The sequence below is a fragment of the Pseudophryne corroboree genome, chromosome 2 (assembly GCF_028390025.1).
Source record: "Pseudophryne corroboree isolate aPseCor3 chromosome 2, aPseCor3.hap2, whole genome shotgun sequence".
Classification (NCBI taxonomy): domain Eukaryota; kingdom Metazoa; phylum Chordata; class Amphibia; order Anura; family Myobatrachidae; genus Pseudophryne; species Pseudophryne corroboree.
Window position 1 is genome coordinate 1000197317 of NC_086445.1, and position 18020 is coordinate 1000215336.

Consider the following 18020-nt stretch of genomic DNA (forward strand, 5'->3'; position numbering starts at 1 on the left):
AAAATAGTAGCAGTCTCTCTACTACTTACACAGTGGGACAGGGCTCAGGAGGACTGTGTGTGTGTGTGTGTGTGTGTGTGTGTGTGTGTGTGTGTGTGTGTGTGTGTGTGTGTGTGTGTCTCTCTAGACCCTCATTAGCTAACAAGTTAGACAGGGCTCCCACCCAGGTGCGGAGAGAACTGTAAGTGACACAGGGATCCCACCCAGGTGCGGAGAGAACTGTAAGTGACACAGGGATCCCACCCTGTGTCACTTACAGCTCTCTCCACCCTCCTATCTCTGCTCTGGTTGGGAAGCTCCATCCATAGTTCTTGAAATCTGATACTCCTGTGTCTCAGCTGCACTGCATACTGTCCTGCTTGCATTCTGGCTGTATGGTTCTGCTGCTGCATAAGAGGGAAAGCTAGTGATGTCAGTGTGCTCTGGCCGGAGGCCCGGGGTACAGTATGCCCTGCATAATCCTTAATCTGGCTATGCATTGTCTTATACGTAGGAAGAAAAAGGTTCAGGTTAAAACCTCTCATGAGTACCTAACAGCATACACAGCAACAGCTACATGAGTATCTACCAACATACACGGGCACAGCAACAGCTACATGAGTATCTACCAACATACACAGGCATAGCAACAGTTACATGAGTAGGCCTATCTGCCAACATACACAGGCAAAGCAATAGTTGCATGAGTATTAGAGATGAGCGGGTTCGGTTCTCAGAGAACCGAACCCTACCGGACTTCACGTCACGAGCCCAGATCCGAGTCAGGCGGGAAAACCTGAACCAGAACGGGGCAAATTTGAGCGCCTGAAATTTTTCGGGTTTTGTGTTTTGGTTTTGGGTTCGGTTCCGCGGCCGTGTTTTGGGTTCGAACGCGTTTTGGCAAAACCTCACCGAATTTTTTTTGTCGGATTCGGGTGTGTTTTGGATTCGGGTGTTTTTTTCAAAAAACACTAAAAAACAGCTTAAATCATAGAATTTGGGGGTCATTTTGATCCCAAAGTATTATTAACCTCAAAAACCATAATTTACACTCATTTTCAGTCTATTCTGAATACCTCACACCTCACAATATTATTTTTAGTCCTAAAATTTGCACCGAGGTCGCTGTGTGAGTAAGATAAGCGACCCTAGTGGCCGACACAAACACCGGGCCCATCTAGGAGTGGCACTGCAGTGTCACGCAGGATGTCCCTTTCAAAAAACCCTCCCCAAACAGCACATGACGCAAAGAAAAAAAGAGGCGCAATGAGGTAGCTGTGTGAGTAAGATTAGCGACCCTAGTGGCCGACACAAACACCGGGCCCATCTAGGAGTGGCACTGCAGTGTCACGCAGGATGTCCCTTCCAAAAAACCCTCCCCAAACAGCACATGACGCAAAGAAAAAAAGAGGCGCAATGAGGTAGCTGACTGTGTGAGTAAGATTAGCGACCCTAGTGGCCGACACAAACACCGGGCCCATTTAGGAGTGGCACTGCAGTGTCACGCAGGATGTCCCTTCCAAAAAACCCTCCCCAATCAGCACATGATGCAAAGAAAAAGAAAAGAAAAAAGAGGTGCAAGATGGAATTGTCCTTGGGCCCTCCCACCCACCCTTATGTTGTATAAACAAAACAGGACATGCACACTTTAACCAACCCATCATTTCAGTGACAGGGTCTGCCACACGACTGTGACTGATATGACGGGTTGGTTTGGACCCCCCCCAAAAAAGAAGCAATTAATCTCTCCTTGCACAAACTGGCTCTACAGAGGCAAGATGTCCACCTCATCATCACCCTCCGATATATCACCGTGTACATCCCCCTCCTCACAGATTATCAATTCGTCCCCACTGGAATCCACCATCTCAGCTCCCTGTGTACTTTGTGGAGGCAATTGCTGCTGGTCAATGTCTCCGCGGAGGAATTGATTATAATTCATTTTAATGAACATCATCTTCTCCACATTTTCTGGATGTAACCTCGTACGCCGATTGCTGACAAGGTGAGCGGCGGCACTAAACACTCTTTCGGAGTACACACTTGTGGGAGGGCAACTTAGGTAGAATAAAGCCAGTTTGTGCAAGGGCCTCCAAATTGCCTCTTTTTCCTGCCAGTATAAGTACGGACTGTGTGACGTGCCTACTTGGATGCGGTCACTCATATAATCCTCCACCATTCTATCAATGTTGAGAGAATCATATGCAGTGACAGTAGACGACATGTCCGTAATCGTTGTCAGGTCCTTCAGTCCGGACCAGATGTCAGCATCAGCAGTCGCTCCAGACTGCCCTGCATCACCGCCAGCGGGTGGGCTCGGAATTCTGAGCCTTTTCCTCGCACCCCCAGTTGCGGGAGAATGTGAAGGAGGAGATGTTGACAGGTCGCGTTCCGCTTGACTTGACAATTTTGTCACCAGCAGGTCTTTCAACCCCAGCAGACTTGTGTCTGCCGGAAAGAGAGATCCAAGGTAGGCTTTAAATCTAGGATCGAGCACGGTGGCCAAAATGTAGTGCTCTGATTTCAACAGATTGACCACCCGTGAATCCTTGTTAAGCGAATTAAGGGCTCCATCCACAAGTCCCACATGCCTAGCGGAATCGCTCCGTGTTAGCTCCTCCTTCAATGTCTCCAGCTTCTTCTGCAAAAGCCTGATGAGGGGAATGACCTGACTCAGGCTGGCAGAGTCTGAACTGACTTCACGTGTGGCAAGTTCAAAGGGCATCAGAACCTTGCACAACGTTGAAATCATTCTCCACTGCGCTTGAGACAGGTGCATTCCACCTACTATATCGTGCTCAATTGTATAGGCTTGAATGGCCTTTTGCTGCTCCTCCAACCTCTGAAGCATATAGAGGGTTGAATTCCACCTCGTTACCACTTCTTGCTTCAGATGATGGCAGGGCAGGTTCAGTAGTTTTTGGTGGTGCTCCAGTCTTCTGTACATGGTGCCTGTACGCCGAAAGTGTCCCGCAATTCTTCTGGCCACCGACAGCATCTCTTGCACGCCCCTGTCGTTTTTTAAAAAATTCTGCACCACCAAATTCAAGGTATGTGCAAAACATGGGACGTGCTGGAATTTGCCCATATTTAATGCACACACAATATTGCTGGCGTTGTCCGATGCCACAAATCCACAGGAGAGTCCAATTGGGGTAAGCCATTCCGCGATGATCTTCCTCAGTTGCCGTAAGAGGTTTTCAGCTGTGTGCGTATTCTGGAAAGCGGTGATACAAAGCGTAGCCTGCCTAGGAAAGAGTTGGCGTTTGCGAGATGCTGCTACTGGTGCCGCCGCTGCTGTTCTTGCGGCGGGAGTCCATACATCTACCCAGTGGGCTGTCACAGTCATATAGTCCTGACCCTGCCCTGCTCCACTTGTCCACATGTCCGTGGTTAAGTGGACATTGGGTACAACTGCATTTTTTAGGACACTGGTGAGTCTTTTTCTGACGTCCGTGTACATTCTCGGTATCGCCTGCCTAGAGAAGTGGAACCTAGATGGTATTTGGTAACGGGGGCACACTGCCTCAATAAATTGTCTAGTTCCCTGTGAACTAACGGCGGATACCGGACGCACGTCTAACACCAACATAGTTGTCAAGGCCTCAGTTATCCGCTTTGCAGCAGGATGACTGCTGTGATATTTCATCTTCCTCGCAAAGGACTGTTGAACAGTCAATTGCTTACTGGAAGTAGTACAAGTGGGCTTACGACTTCCCCTCTGGGATGACCATCGACTCCCAGCAGCAACAACAGCAGCGCCAGCAGCAGTAGGCGTTACACGCAAGGATGCATCGGAGGAATCCCAGGCAGGAGAGGAATCGTCAGAATTGCCAGTGACATGGCCTGCAGGACTATTGGCATTCCTGGGGAAGGAGGAAATTGACACTGAGGGAGTTGGTGGGGTGGTTTGCGTGAGCTTGGTTACAAGAGAAAGGGATTTACTGGTCAGTGGACTGCTTCCGCTGTCACCCAAAGTTTTTGAACTTGTCACTGACTTATTATGAATGCGCTGCAGGTGACGTATAAGGGAGGATGTTCCGAGGTGGTTAACGTCCTTACCCCTACTTATTACAGCTTGACAAAGGGAACACACGGCTTGACACCTGTTGTCCGCATTTCTGGTGAAATACCTCCACACCGAAGAGCTGATTTTTTTGGTATTTTCACCTGGCATGTCAACGGCCATATTCCTCCCACGGACAACAGGTGTCTCCCCGGGTGCCTGACTTAAACAAACCACCTCACCATCAGAATCCTCCTGGTCAATTTCCTCCCCAGCGCCAGCAACACCCATATCCTCCTCATCCTGGTGTACTTCAACACTGACATCTTCAATCTGACTATCAGGAACTGGACTGCGGGTGCTCCTTCCAGCACTTGCAGGGGGCGTGCAAATGGTGGAAGGCGCATGCTCTTCACGTCCAGTGTTGGGAAGGTCAGGCATCGCAACCGACACAATTGGACTCTCCTTGTGGATTTGGGATTTCGAAGAATGCACAGTTCTTTGCTGTGCTGCTTTTGCCAGCTTGAGTCTTTTCATTTTTCTAGCGAGAGGCTGAGTGCTTCCATCCTCATGTGAAGCTGAACCACTAGCCATGAACATAGGCCAGGGCCTCAGCCGTTCCTTGCCACTCCGTGTCGTAAATGGCATATTGGCAAGTTTACGCTTCTCCTCCGACAATTTTATTTTAGGTTTTGGAGTCCTTTTTTTTCTGATATTTGGTGTTTTGGATTTGACATGCTCTGTACTATGACATTGGGCATCGGCCTTGGCAGACGACGTTGCTGGCATTTCATCGTCTCGGCCATGACTAGTGGCAGCAGCTTCAGCACGAGGTGGAAGTGGATCTTGATCTTTCCCTAATTTTGGAACCTCAACATTTTTGTTCTCCATATTTTAATAGGCACAACTAAAAGGCACCTCAGGTAAACAATGGAGATGGATACTAGTATACAATTATGGACTGCCTGCCGAGTGCAGACACAGAGGTAGCCACAGCCGTGAACTACCGTACTGTACTGTGTCTGCTGCTAATATAGACTGGTTGATAAAGAGATGTCTATGTAACTATGTATGTATAAAGAAGAAAGAAAAAAAAACCACGGTTAGGTGGTATACAATTATGGACAGACTGCCTGCCGAGTGCAGACACAGAGGTAGCCACAGCCGTGAACTACCGTACTGTACTGTGTCTGCTGCTAATAATATAGACTGGTTGATAAAGAGATGTCGTAGTAGTATGTATGTATAAAGAAGAAAGAAAAAAAAACCACGGTTAGGTGGTATACAATTATGGACGGACTGCCTGCCGAGTGCAGACACAGAGGTAGCCACAGCCGTGAACTACCGTACTGTACTGTGTCTGCTGCTAATATAGACTGGTTGATAAAGAGATGTCTATGTAACTATGTATGTATAAAGAAGAAAGAAAAAAAAACCACGGTTAGGTGGTATACAATTATGGACGGACTGCCTGCCGAGTGCAGACACAGAGGTAGCCACAGCCGTGAACTACCGTACTGTACTGTGTCTGCTGCTAATATAGACTGATTGATAAAGAGATGTCTATGTAACTATGTATGTATAAAGAAGAAAGAAAAAAAAAACACGGTTAGGTGGTATACAATTATGGACGGACTGCCTGCCGAGTGCAGACACAGAGGTAGCCACAGCCGTGAACTACCGTACTGTACTGTGTCTGCTGCTAATATAGACTGGTTGATAAAGAGATGTCTATGTAACTATGTATGTATAAAGAAGAAAGAAAAAAAACCACGGTTAGGTGGTATACAATTATGGACGGACTGCCTGCCGAGTGCAGACACAGAGGTAGCCACAGCCGTGAACTACCGTACTGTACTGTGTCTGCTGCTAATATAGACTGGTTGATAAAGAGATGTCTATGTAACTATGTATGTATAAAGAAGAAAGAAAAAAAAACCACGGTTAGGTGGTATACAATTATGGACGGACTGCCTGCCGAGTGCAGACACAGAGGTAGCCACAGCCGTGAACTACCGTACTGTACTGTGTCTGCTGCTAATATAGACTGGTTGATAAAGAGATGTCTATGTAACTATGTATGTATAAAGAAGAAAGAAAAAAAAAACCACGGTTAGGTGGTATACAATTATGGACGGACTGCCTGCCGAGTGCAGACACAGAGGTAGCCACAGCCGTGAACTACCGTACTGTACTGTGTCTGCTGCTAATATAGACTGGTTGATAAAGAGATGTCGTAGTAGTATGTATGTATAAAGAAGAAAAAAAAACCACGGTTAGGTGGTATACAATTATGGACGGACTGCCTGCCGAGTGCAGACACAGAGGTAGCCACAGCCGTGAACTACCGTACTGTGTCTGCTGCGACTGGATGATAAATGATATAAAAAATATATATATATCACTACTGCAGCCGGACAGGTATATATTATATATTATATAATGACGGACCTGCTGGACACTGTCTGTCAGCAGAATGAGTTTTATTTTTATAGAATAAAAAAAACAACAACACACAAGTGAAGTCACACGACGAGTGTTTAACTTTTTCAGGCAATCACAATATAAGTATACTACTAACTATACTGGTGGTCAGTGTGGTCAGGTCACTGGTCAGTCACACTGGCAGTGGCACTCCTGCAGCAAAAGTGTGCACTGTTTAATTTTAATATAATATTATGTACTCCTGGCTCCTGCTATAACCTATAACTGGCACTGCAGTGCTCCCCAGTCTCCCCCACAATTATAAGCTGTGTGAGCTGAGCAGTCAGACAGATATATAATATATATATAGATGATGCAGCACACTGGGCTGAGCCTGAGCAGTGCACACAGATATGGTATGTGACTGAGTCACTGTGTGTATCGCTTTTTTCAGGCAGAGAACGGATATATTAAATAAACTGCACTGTCTGGTGGTCACTCACTATATAATATTATGTACTCCTGGCTCCTGCTATAACCTATAACTGGCACTGCAGTGCTCCCCAGTCTCCCCCACAATTATAAGCTGTGTGAGCTGAGCAGTCAGACAGATATATAATATATATAGATGATGCAGCACACTGGGCTGAGCCTGAGCAGTGCACACAGATATGGTATGTGACTGAGTCACTGTGTGTATCGCTTTTTTCAGGCAGAGAACGGATATATTAAATAAACTGCACTGTCTGGTGGTCACTCACTAGTAAACTCTCTGCACTCTCTACACTTCTACAGTACTCCTCCTAGTCCTAAGCTCCAGTAAATCTCTCTCTCTTATAATCTAAATGGAGAGGACGCCAGCCACGTCCTCTCACTATCAATCTCAATGCACGTGTGAAAATGGCGGCGACGCGCGGCTCCTTATATAGAATCCGAGTCTCGCGAGAATCCGACAGCGTCATGATGACGTTCGGGCGCGCTCGGGTTAACCGAGCAAGGCGGGAGGATCCGAGTCTGCTCGGACCCGTGAAAAAAACCATGAAGTTCGGGCGGGTTCGGATTCAGAGAAACCGAACCCGCTCATCTCTAGGCAAAACGTCATCATCCCGCTGTCAGATTCTCGTGGGGTTTGGATTCCATATAAGGAGCCGCGCGTTTCCTCCATTTTCACTCCGGCATTGGAGAGCGTAGAGAGAGGGCGTGTCTCCGTCCTCAGTATCCTCAGTGTCCATGTCTTGTGCTGCATCTGTCCAGTCACAGTGGTTGTGTCCTCTGCTGCCATATCTCCAGTGCTGTCCAGTGGTGCTGTGGTGCTGCATCAGTCCAGTCACAGTGGTGGAGTCCTCTGCTGCCATATCTCCAGTGCTGTCCAGTGGTGCTGTGGTGCTGCATCAGTCCAGTCACAGTGGTGGAGTCCTCTGCTGCCATATCTCCAGTGCTGTCCAGTGGTGCTGTGGTGCTGCATCAGTCCAGTCACAGTGGTGGAGTCCTCTGCTGCCATATGTCCAGTGCTGCTGTATAAGTCTAGTCCATTGCAGTGGTGCTGTTTTGTCCTGCATCAGTCCAGTGGTGGTGTCCCTGTGCTGCTGTATATGTCCAGTGGTACTGCCGTATATGTCCAGTGATACTGCCGTGTATGTCCACTGATACTGCCATATATGTCCACTGATACTGCCATATATGTCCAGCGGTACTGCATAAATCCAGTGATCCTGCCGTATAAATCCAGTGATCCTGCCGTATAATTACAGTGGTATTGGCGTATAAATCCAGTCCAGTGATACTGCCATATATGTCCAGTGATACTGCCGTGTATGTCCACTGATACTGCAGTATATGTCCAGTGATCCTGCCGTATAATCCCAGTGATCCTGCCGTATAAATCCAGTGATCCTGCCATATAAATCCAGTGATCCTGCGTATAAATCCAGTGATCCTGCCGTATAAATCCATTGATCCTGCCTTATAATCCCAGTGATCCTGCTGTATAAATCCAGTGATCCTGCAGTATAAATCCAGTGATCCTGCCCTATAATTCCAGTGATCCTGCCGTATAATTACAGTGATCCTGCTGTATAATTACAGTGATCCTGCCGTATAATTCCATATAAATCCATATAATTCCGTATAAGTCCAGTCCAGTGGTGCTGCCATATATGTTCAGTGGTACCGTCCTGTGCTGTATATTATTAATTTCCAATAAAGAGGTTATTAATATTTAATCCAAATAATTTTCACAGGGTTTGCCCTGTGTGGTGTAAAGGTACGCTCTCCTGTAACACATATTGGTTGTCATTCCGAGTTGTTCGCTCGCTAGCAGTTTTCAGCAGCCATGCAAACGCTATGCCGCCGCCCACTGGGAGTGTATTTTAGCTTAGCAGAAGTGTGAACGAATGTATCGCAGAGCGGCTACAAAGTTGTTTTGTGCAGTTTCAGAGAAGCTCAAAACCTACCCAGCGCTTGCGATCACTTCAGACTGTTTAGTTCCTGTTTTGACGTCAAAAACCCGCACAGCGTTTGCCCAGCCACACCTGTGTTTTTCCCAACACTCCCTGAAAATGGTCAGTTGACACCCAGAAACGCCCACTTCATGTCAATCACACTGCGGCCACCAGTGCGACTGAAATGTTTCGCTAGACCCTGTGCAAAACTACATCATTCGTTGTGCCCGTACGATGCTTGTGCGCATTGTGCCGCATACGCATGCGCAGAACTGCTGTTTTTTAGCCTGATCGTTGCGCTGCGAACGAATGCAGCTAGCGATCAACTCGGAATGACCACCATTGTTATATAACTCCAGAAAAATAATGGAGAACAAAAATTTGGAGGATAATATAGGGAAAGATCAAGAAGAACCACTTCCTCCTAGTGCTGAAGCTGCTGCCACTAGTCATGACATAGACGATGAAATGCCATCAACGTCGTCTGCCAAGGCAGATGCCCAATGTGATAGTAGAGGGCATGTAAAATCCAAAAAGCCAAAGTTCAGTAAAAAGACCCAAAAAAAGAAATTTAACTGGTTTGAGGAGAAACGTAAACTTGCCAATATGCCATTTACAACACAGAGTGGCAAGGAACGGCTGAGGCCCTGGCCTATGGTTATGACTAGTGGTTCAGCTTCACATGACGATAGAAGCCCTCATCCTCCCGCTAGAAAAATGAAAAGAGTTAAGTTGGAAAAAGTACAGCAAAGAACTGTGCGTTCTAAGATGGTATCTCAAATCCCCAAGGAGAGTCCAAGTGTGTCGGCGATAGCGATGCCTGACCTTCCCAACACTGGACGGGAAGAGGTGGCTCCTTCCACCATTTGCATGCCCCCTGCAAGTGCTGGAAGGAGCACCCACAGTCCAGTTCCTGATATTCAAATTGAAGATGTCACTGTTGAAGTACACCAGGATGTGGGTGTTGCTGGCGCTGAGGAGGAAGTTGAGAATGAGGATTCTGATGGTGATGTGGGAGACACCTGTTTTTCATGGGATGAAGAAGCCCATTGTGATGCCTGGGCAAAATACCAAAAAAGCCACCTCCTCGGTGTGGAATTATTTCTCCACAAATCCGGACAACGGGTGTCAAGCCGTGTGTTGCTTCTGTCAATCTGTAATAAGTAGGGGTAAGGATGTTAACCACCTAGGAACATCCTCCCTTATACGTCACCTGCAGCGCATTCATCAGAAGTCAGTGTCAAGTTGTGAAACTTTCGGTAAGAGCGTAAGCAGTCCACTGACACCTAAATCCCTTCTTCTTCTTGTACCCAAGCTCCTGCAAGCCACACCACAAACTCCCTCAATGTCAACTTCCTCCTCAGTCAGGAACGTCAGTAGTCCTGCGGCCATATAACTGGCAAGACTGAGGAGTCCTCTCCTAACCGGGATCCCTCCGGAGGATCCGTGAGGGGTACGCCTGCTGTTGCTGCCGCTGCTGTTGTTGCTGCTGGGAGTCGATCGTCATCCCAGAGGGGAAGTCAGAAGACCACTTGTACTACTTCCAGTAAGCAATTGACTGTCCAACAGTCCTTTGTGAGGAAGATGAAATATGACAGCAGTCATCCTTTTGCAAAGCGGATAACTGAGGCCTTGACAGCTATGTTGGTGTTAGACGTGCGTCCGGTATCCGCCATTAGTTCAGTAGGACTTAGAGAATTGTTTGAGGTACTGTGTCCCCCGGTATCAAATCCCATCTAGGTTCCACTTCACTAGGCAGGCGATGCCGAGAATGTACAGAGACGTCAGAAAAAGTGTCCTCTGTGTCCTACAAAATGCAGTTGTTCCCACTGTCCACTTAACCACGGACATGTGGACAAGTGGAACAGGGCAGACTAAGGACTATATGACTGTGACAGCCCACTGGGTAGATTTATTGCCTACCGCAGCAACAACAGCAGTGGCACCAGTAGCAGCATCTCACAAATGCCAACTCGTTCCTAGGCAGGCTACGCTATGTTTCTCTACGCTTTCCGTAAGTGGCACACCGCTGACCACCTCCAGCACGTCCCATGTTTTGCACATACAATTAATTTGGTGGTGCAGAATTTTTTTAAATATAACAGGGGCGTGCAGGAGATGCTGTCGGTGGCCCGAAAAATTGCGGTCGACTTTCGACATTCAGCCACCGCGTGCCAAAGACTGGAGCGCCAGCAAACACTCCTGAACCTGTTCTGCCATCACCTGAAGCAAGAGGTGGTAATGAGGTAGAATTCAACACTCTATATGCTTCAGAGGATGGAGGAGCAGCAAAGGGCCATTCAAACCTATACATCCACCTACGATATAGGCAAAGGAGGGGTAATGCACCTGACTCAAGCACAGTGGAGAATGATTTCCGTCTTGTGCAAGGTTCTGCAACCTTTCGAACTTGCCACACGTGAAGTTAGTTCAGACACTGCCAGCTTGAGTCAGGTCATTCCCCTCATCAGGCCTTTGCAGAAGCAGCTGGAGAAATTGAAGGAGGAGCTAAGACTGAGTGATTCTGCAAAGTATGTGGGACTTGTGGATGGAGCCCTTCATTCGCTTTGCCAGGATTCAAGGGTGGTCAATCTGTTAAAATCAGAGCACTACATTTTGGCCACCGTGCTCGATCCTAGGTTTAAAGCCTACGTTGTATCTCTCTTTCTGGCAGACAAGTCTGCAGAGGTTCAAAGACCTGCTGGTGAGAAAATTGTCAACTCAAGCAGAACGTGACCCGTCATCAGCTCCTCCTTCATTTTCTCCCGCAACTGGGGCTGCGAGGAAAAGGATAAGATTTCCTAGCCCACCCGCTGGTGGTGATGCAGGGCAGTCAGGAGCGAGTGCTGACATCTGGTCCGGACTGAAGGACCTGCCAACGATTACTGAGATGTCTACTGTCACTGCATATGATTCTGTCACCATTGAAAGAATTATTATATGAGTGACAGCATCCAAGTAGGCACGTCAGACAGTCCGTACGTATACTGGCAGGAAAAAGAGGCAATTTGGATGCCCTTGCACCAACTGGCTTTATTTTACTTAAGTTGCCCCTCCCCCTCCAGTGTGTACTCCGAAAGAGTGTTTAGTGCAGCCGGTACAGTACAGCGATCGGCGTAGGAGTTTACTTCCACAAAATGTGGAGAAGATGAAGTTCATCAAAATGAATTATACATTCCTCCGGGAAGACCTTTACCAGCAATTGTCTCCAGAAAGTACACAGGGACCTGTGATGGTGGATTCCAGTGGGGACAAATTAATACTCTGTGAGGAGGAGGATGTACACAGTGAAAGGGGTGAGGAATCGGAGGATGAGGATGAGGCTGACATCTTGCCTCTGTAGAGCCAGTTTGTGCAAGGAGAGATTGGTTGCTTCTTTTTTGTTGGGGGCCCAAACAAACCAGTCATTTCAGCCACAGTCGTGTGGCAGACCCTGTCGCTGAAATGATTGGTTTGTTAAAGTGTGCATGTCCTGTTTATACAACATAAGGGTGGGTGGGAGGGCCCAAGTACAATTCCATCTTGCACCTCTTTTTCTTCTTATCATCATGTGCTGTTTGGGGACTAGTTTTTTTAAGTGTCATCCTGTCTGCAACTGCAGTGCCACTCCTAGATCAGCCAGGTGTTTGTGCTGCACACTTGTGTCGCTTAGCTTAGTCATACAGCTACCTCATTGCACCTCTTTTTCTTCTTTGCATGATGTGCAGTTTGGGGCCTAGTTTTTGAATAGTGCCATCCTGTCTGCCACTGCAGTGCTACTCCTAAATGGGCCAGGTGTTTGTGCCGCACACTTGTGGCGCTTAGCCATCCAGCTACCTCATTGCACCTCTATTTCTTCTTTGCATCATGTGCTGTTTGGGGCCTTTTTTTATTTTATCTGCCATCCTGTCTGCCACTGCAGTGCCACTCCTAGATGGGCCAGGTGTTTGTGCCGCACACTTGTGTCGCTTAGCTTAGTCATACAACCACCTTGGTGTAACCTTTTGGCTTAAAAACAATATTGTGAGGTGTGAGGTGTTCAGAATAGACTGAAAATTAGTGAAAATTAATGTTATTGAGGTTAATAATACCGTAGGATCAAAATTACACCCAAATTCTGTGATTTTAGCTGTTTTTATGGTTTTTTCAAAAATCGTCCAGATCCAAAACCAAAACACGAGTGGGGAATTAGAACCAACACCAAAACTCAAAACACGAAAAGTGCCCGCCGTACATCTCTAATGAGTATCTACCAGCATACACAGGCACAGCAAAACTCACTCTACCAATATACACAGGCATAGCAACAGTTACATGAGTATCTACCAACATACACAGGCATAGCAACAGTTACATGAGTATCTACCAACATACACAGGCACAGCAACAGTTACATGAGTATCTACCAACATACACAGTAATAGCAACAGTCACATGAGTATCTACCAATATACACAGGCACAGCAAAACTCACATGAGTATCTACCAACATACACAGGCATAGCAACAGTTACATGAGTATCTACCAACATACACAGTAATAGCAACAGTCACATGAGTATCTACCAATATACACAGGCACAGCAAAACTCACATGAGTATCTACCAACATACACAGGCACAGCAAAACTCACTCTACCAACATACACAGGCACAGCAACAGTTACATGAGTATCTACCAACATACACAGGCATAGCAACAGTTACATGAGTAGCTACCAACATACACAGGCATAGCAACAGTTACATGAGTATCTACCAACATACACAGGCATAGCAACAGTTACATGAGTAGCTACCAACATACACAAGCATAGCAACAGTTACATGAGTATCTACCAACATACACAGGCACAGCAACAGTTACATGAGTATCTACCAACATACACAGGCATAGCAACAGTCACATGAGTGTACCAACATACACAGGCATAGCAACAGTTACATGAATATCTACCAACATACACAGGCATAGCAACAGTTACATGAGTATCTACCAACATACACAGGCATAGCAACAGTTACTTGAGTATCTCCCAACATACACAGGCATAGCAATAGTTACATGAGTATCTACTAACATACACAGGCATAGCGACAGTTACATGAGTTTCTACCAATATACACAGGCATAGCGACAGTTACACAAGTATCTACCAACATACACAGTCACAGCAACAGCTACCTGAATGTCTACCTACCAACATACACAGGCACAGCAACAGCTACATGAGTCTCTACCAACATACACAGGCACAGCAATAGCTACATAAGTATCTACCAACATACACAGGCATAGCAACAGTTACCTGAGTCACTACCAACATACACAGGCACAGCAACAGCTACCTGAATGTCTACCTACCAACATACACAGGCACAGCAACAGCTACCTGAATGTCTACCTACCAACATACACAGGCACAGCAACAGCTACATGAGTCTCTACCAACATACACAGGCACAGCAATAGCTACATAAGTATCTACCAACATACACAGGCATAGCAACAGTTACCTGAGTCACTACCAACATACACAGGCACAGCAACAGCTACCTGAGTACAGTATCTACCAACATACACAGTCACAGCAAAGGTTACATGGTTACCTAAAGACATACACAGGCATAGCAACAGTCACATGAGTGTACCAACATACACAGGCATAGCAACAGTTACATGAATATCTACCAACATACACAGGCATAGCAACAGTTACATGAGTATCTACCAACATACACAGGCATAGCAACAGTTACTTGAGTATCTCCCAACATACACAGGCATAGCAATAGTTACATGAGTATCTACTAACATACACAGGCACAGCAACAGCTACATGAGTCTCTACCAACATACACAGGCACAGCAACAGTTACCTGAGTCACTACCAACATACACAGGCACAGCAACAGCTACCTGAATGTCTACCTACCAACATACACAGGCACAGCAATAGCTACATAAGTATCTACCAACATACACAGGCACAGCAACAGTTACCTGAGTCACTACCAACATACACAGGCACAGCAACAGCTACCTGAATGTCTACCTACCAACATACACAGGCACAGCAACAGCTACATGAGTCTCTACCAACATACACAGGCACAGCAATAGCTACATAAGTATCTACCAACATACACAGGCACAGCAACAGTTACCTGAGTCACTACCAACATACACAGGCACAGCAACAGCTACCTGAATGTCTACCTACCAACATACACAGGCACAGCAACAGCTACATGAGTCTCTACCAACATACACAGGCACAGCAATAGCTACATAAGTATCTACCAACATACACAGGCACAGCAACAGTTACCTGAGTCACTACCAACATACACAGGCACAGCAACAGCTACCTGAGTACAGTATCTACCAACATACACAGTCACAGCAAAGGTTACATGGTTACCTAAAGACATACACAGGCATAGCAACAGTCACATGAATACTTGATGATATACATAGGTACAGCAACAGTTACATGGTTACTTAACCTAATGATATACACAGGTACAGCAACAGTTACATGATTATCTAACAAATATACACAGGTACAGCAACAGTTACATGATTATCTAACAAATATACACAGGTACAGCAACAGTTACATGATTATCTAACAATATACACAGGTACAGCAACAGGTACATGATTACCTAATTATATACACAGGTACAGCAACAACTACATGATTACATAACAATATACACAGGTACAGCAACAACTACATGATTACATAACAATATACACAGGTACAGCAACAGTTACATGATTATCTAACAAATATACACAGGTACAGCAACAGGTATATGATTACATAACTATATACACAGGTACAGCAACAGTTACATGATTACCTAATTATATACACAGGTACAGCAACAGTTACATGATTACATAACAATATACACAGGTACAGCAACAGGTACATGATTACATAACAATATACACAGGTACAGCAACAGGTACATGATTACATAACAATATACACAGGTACAGCAACAGGTACATGATTACATAACAATATACACAGGTACAGCAACAGGTACATGATTACATAACAATATACACAGGTACAGCAACAGGTACATGATTACATAACAATATACACAGGTACAGCAACAGGTACATGATTACATAACAATATACACAGGTACAGCAACAGGTACATGATTACATAACAATATACACAGGTACAGCAACAGTTACATGATTACATAACAATATACACAGGTACAGCAACAGTTACATGATTACATAACAATATACACAGGTACAGCAACAGGTACATGATTACATAACAATATACACAGGTACAGCAACAGGTACATGATTACATAACAATATACACAGGTACAGCAACAGTTATATGATTACATAACAATATACACAGGTACAGCAACAGGTACATGATTACATAACAATATACACAGGTACAGCAACAGGTATATGATTACATAACAATATACACAGGTACAGCAACAGTTATATGATTACATAACAATATACACAGGTACAGCAACAGTTATATGATTACATAACAATATACACAGGTACAGCAACAGGTACATGATTACATAACAATATACACAGGTACAGCAACAGTTACATGATTACATAACAATATACACAGGTACAGCAACAGTTATATGATTACATAACTATATACACAGGTACAGCAACAGGTACATGATTACATAACAATATACACAGGTACAGCAACAGTTACATGATTACATAACAATATACACAGGTACAGCAACAGTTACATGATTACATAACAATATACACAGGTACAGCAACAGGTACATGATTACATAACAATATACACAGGTACAGCAACAGGTACATGATTACATAACAATATACACAGGTACAGCAACAACTACATGATTACATAACAATATACACAGGTACAGCAACAGGTACATGATTACCTAATTATATACACAGGTACAGCAACAGGTACATGATTACATAACAATATACACAGGTACAGCAACAGGTACATGATTACATAACAATATACACAGGTACAGCAACAGGTACATGATTACATAACAATATACACAGGTACAGCAACAGTTACATGATTACATAACAATATACACAGGTACAGCAACAGGTACATGATTACCTAATGATATACACAGGTACAGCAACAGTTACATGATTATCTAACAAATATACACAGGTACAGCAACAGTTACATGATTACCTAATTATATACACAGGTACAGCAACAGTTACATGATTACCTAATTATATACACAGGTACAGCAACAGTTACATGATTACATAACAATATACACAGGTACAGCAACAGGTACATGATTACATAACAATATACACAGGTACAGCAACAGGTACATGATTACATAACAATATACACAGGTACAGCAACAGGTACATGATTACATAACAATATACACAGGTACAGCAACAGGTACATGATTACATAACAATATACACAGGTACAGCAACAGGTACATGATTACATAACAATATACACAGGTACAGCAACAGGTACATGATTACATAACAATATACACAGGTACAGCAACAGGTACATGATTACATAACAATATACACAGGTACAGCAACAGTTACATGATTACATAACAATATACACAGGTACAGCAACAGGTACATGATTACATAACAATATACACAGGTACAGCAACAGTTACATGATTACATAACAATATACACAGGTACAGCAACAGTTACATGATTACATAACAATATACACAGGTACAGCAACAGGTACATGATTACATAACAATATACACAGGTACAGCAACAGGTACATGATTACATAACAATATACACAGGTACAGCAACAGTTATATGATTACATAACAATATACACAGGTACAGCAACAGGTACATGATTACATAACAATATACACAGGTACAGCAACAGGTATATGATTACATAACAATATACACAGGTACAGCAACAGTTATATGATTACATAACAATATACACAGGTACAGCAACAGGTACATGATTACATAACAATATACACAGGTACAGCAACAGGTATATGATTACATAACAATATACACAGGTACAGCAACAGGTATATGATTACATAACAATATACACAGGTACAGCAACAGTTATATGATTACATAACAATATACACAGGTACAGCAACAGGTACATGAT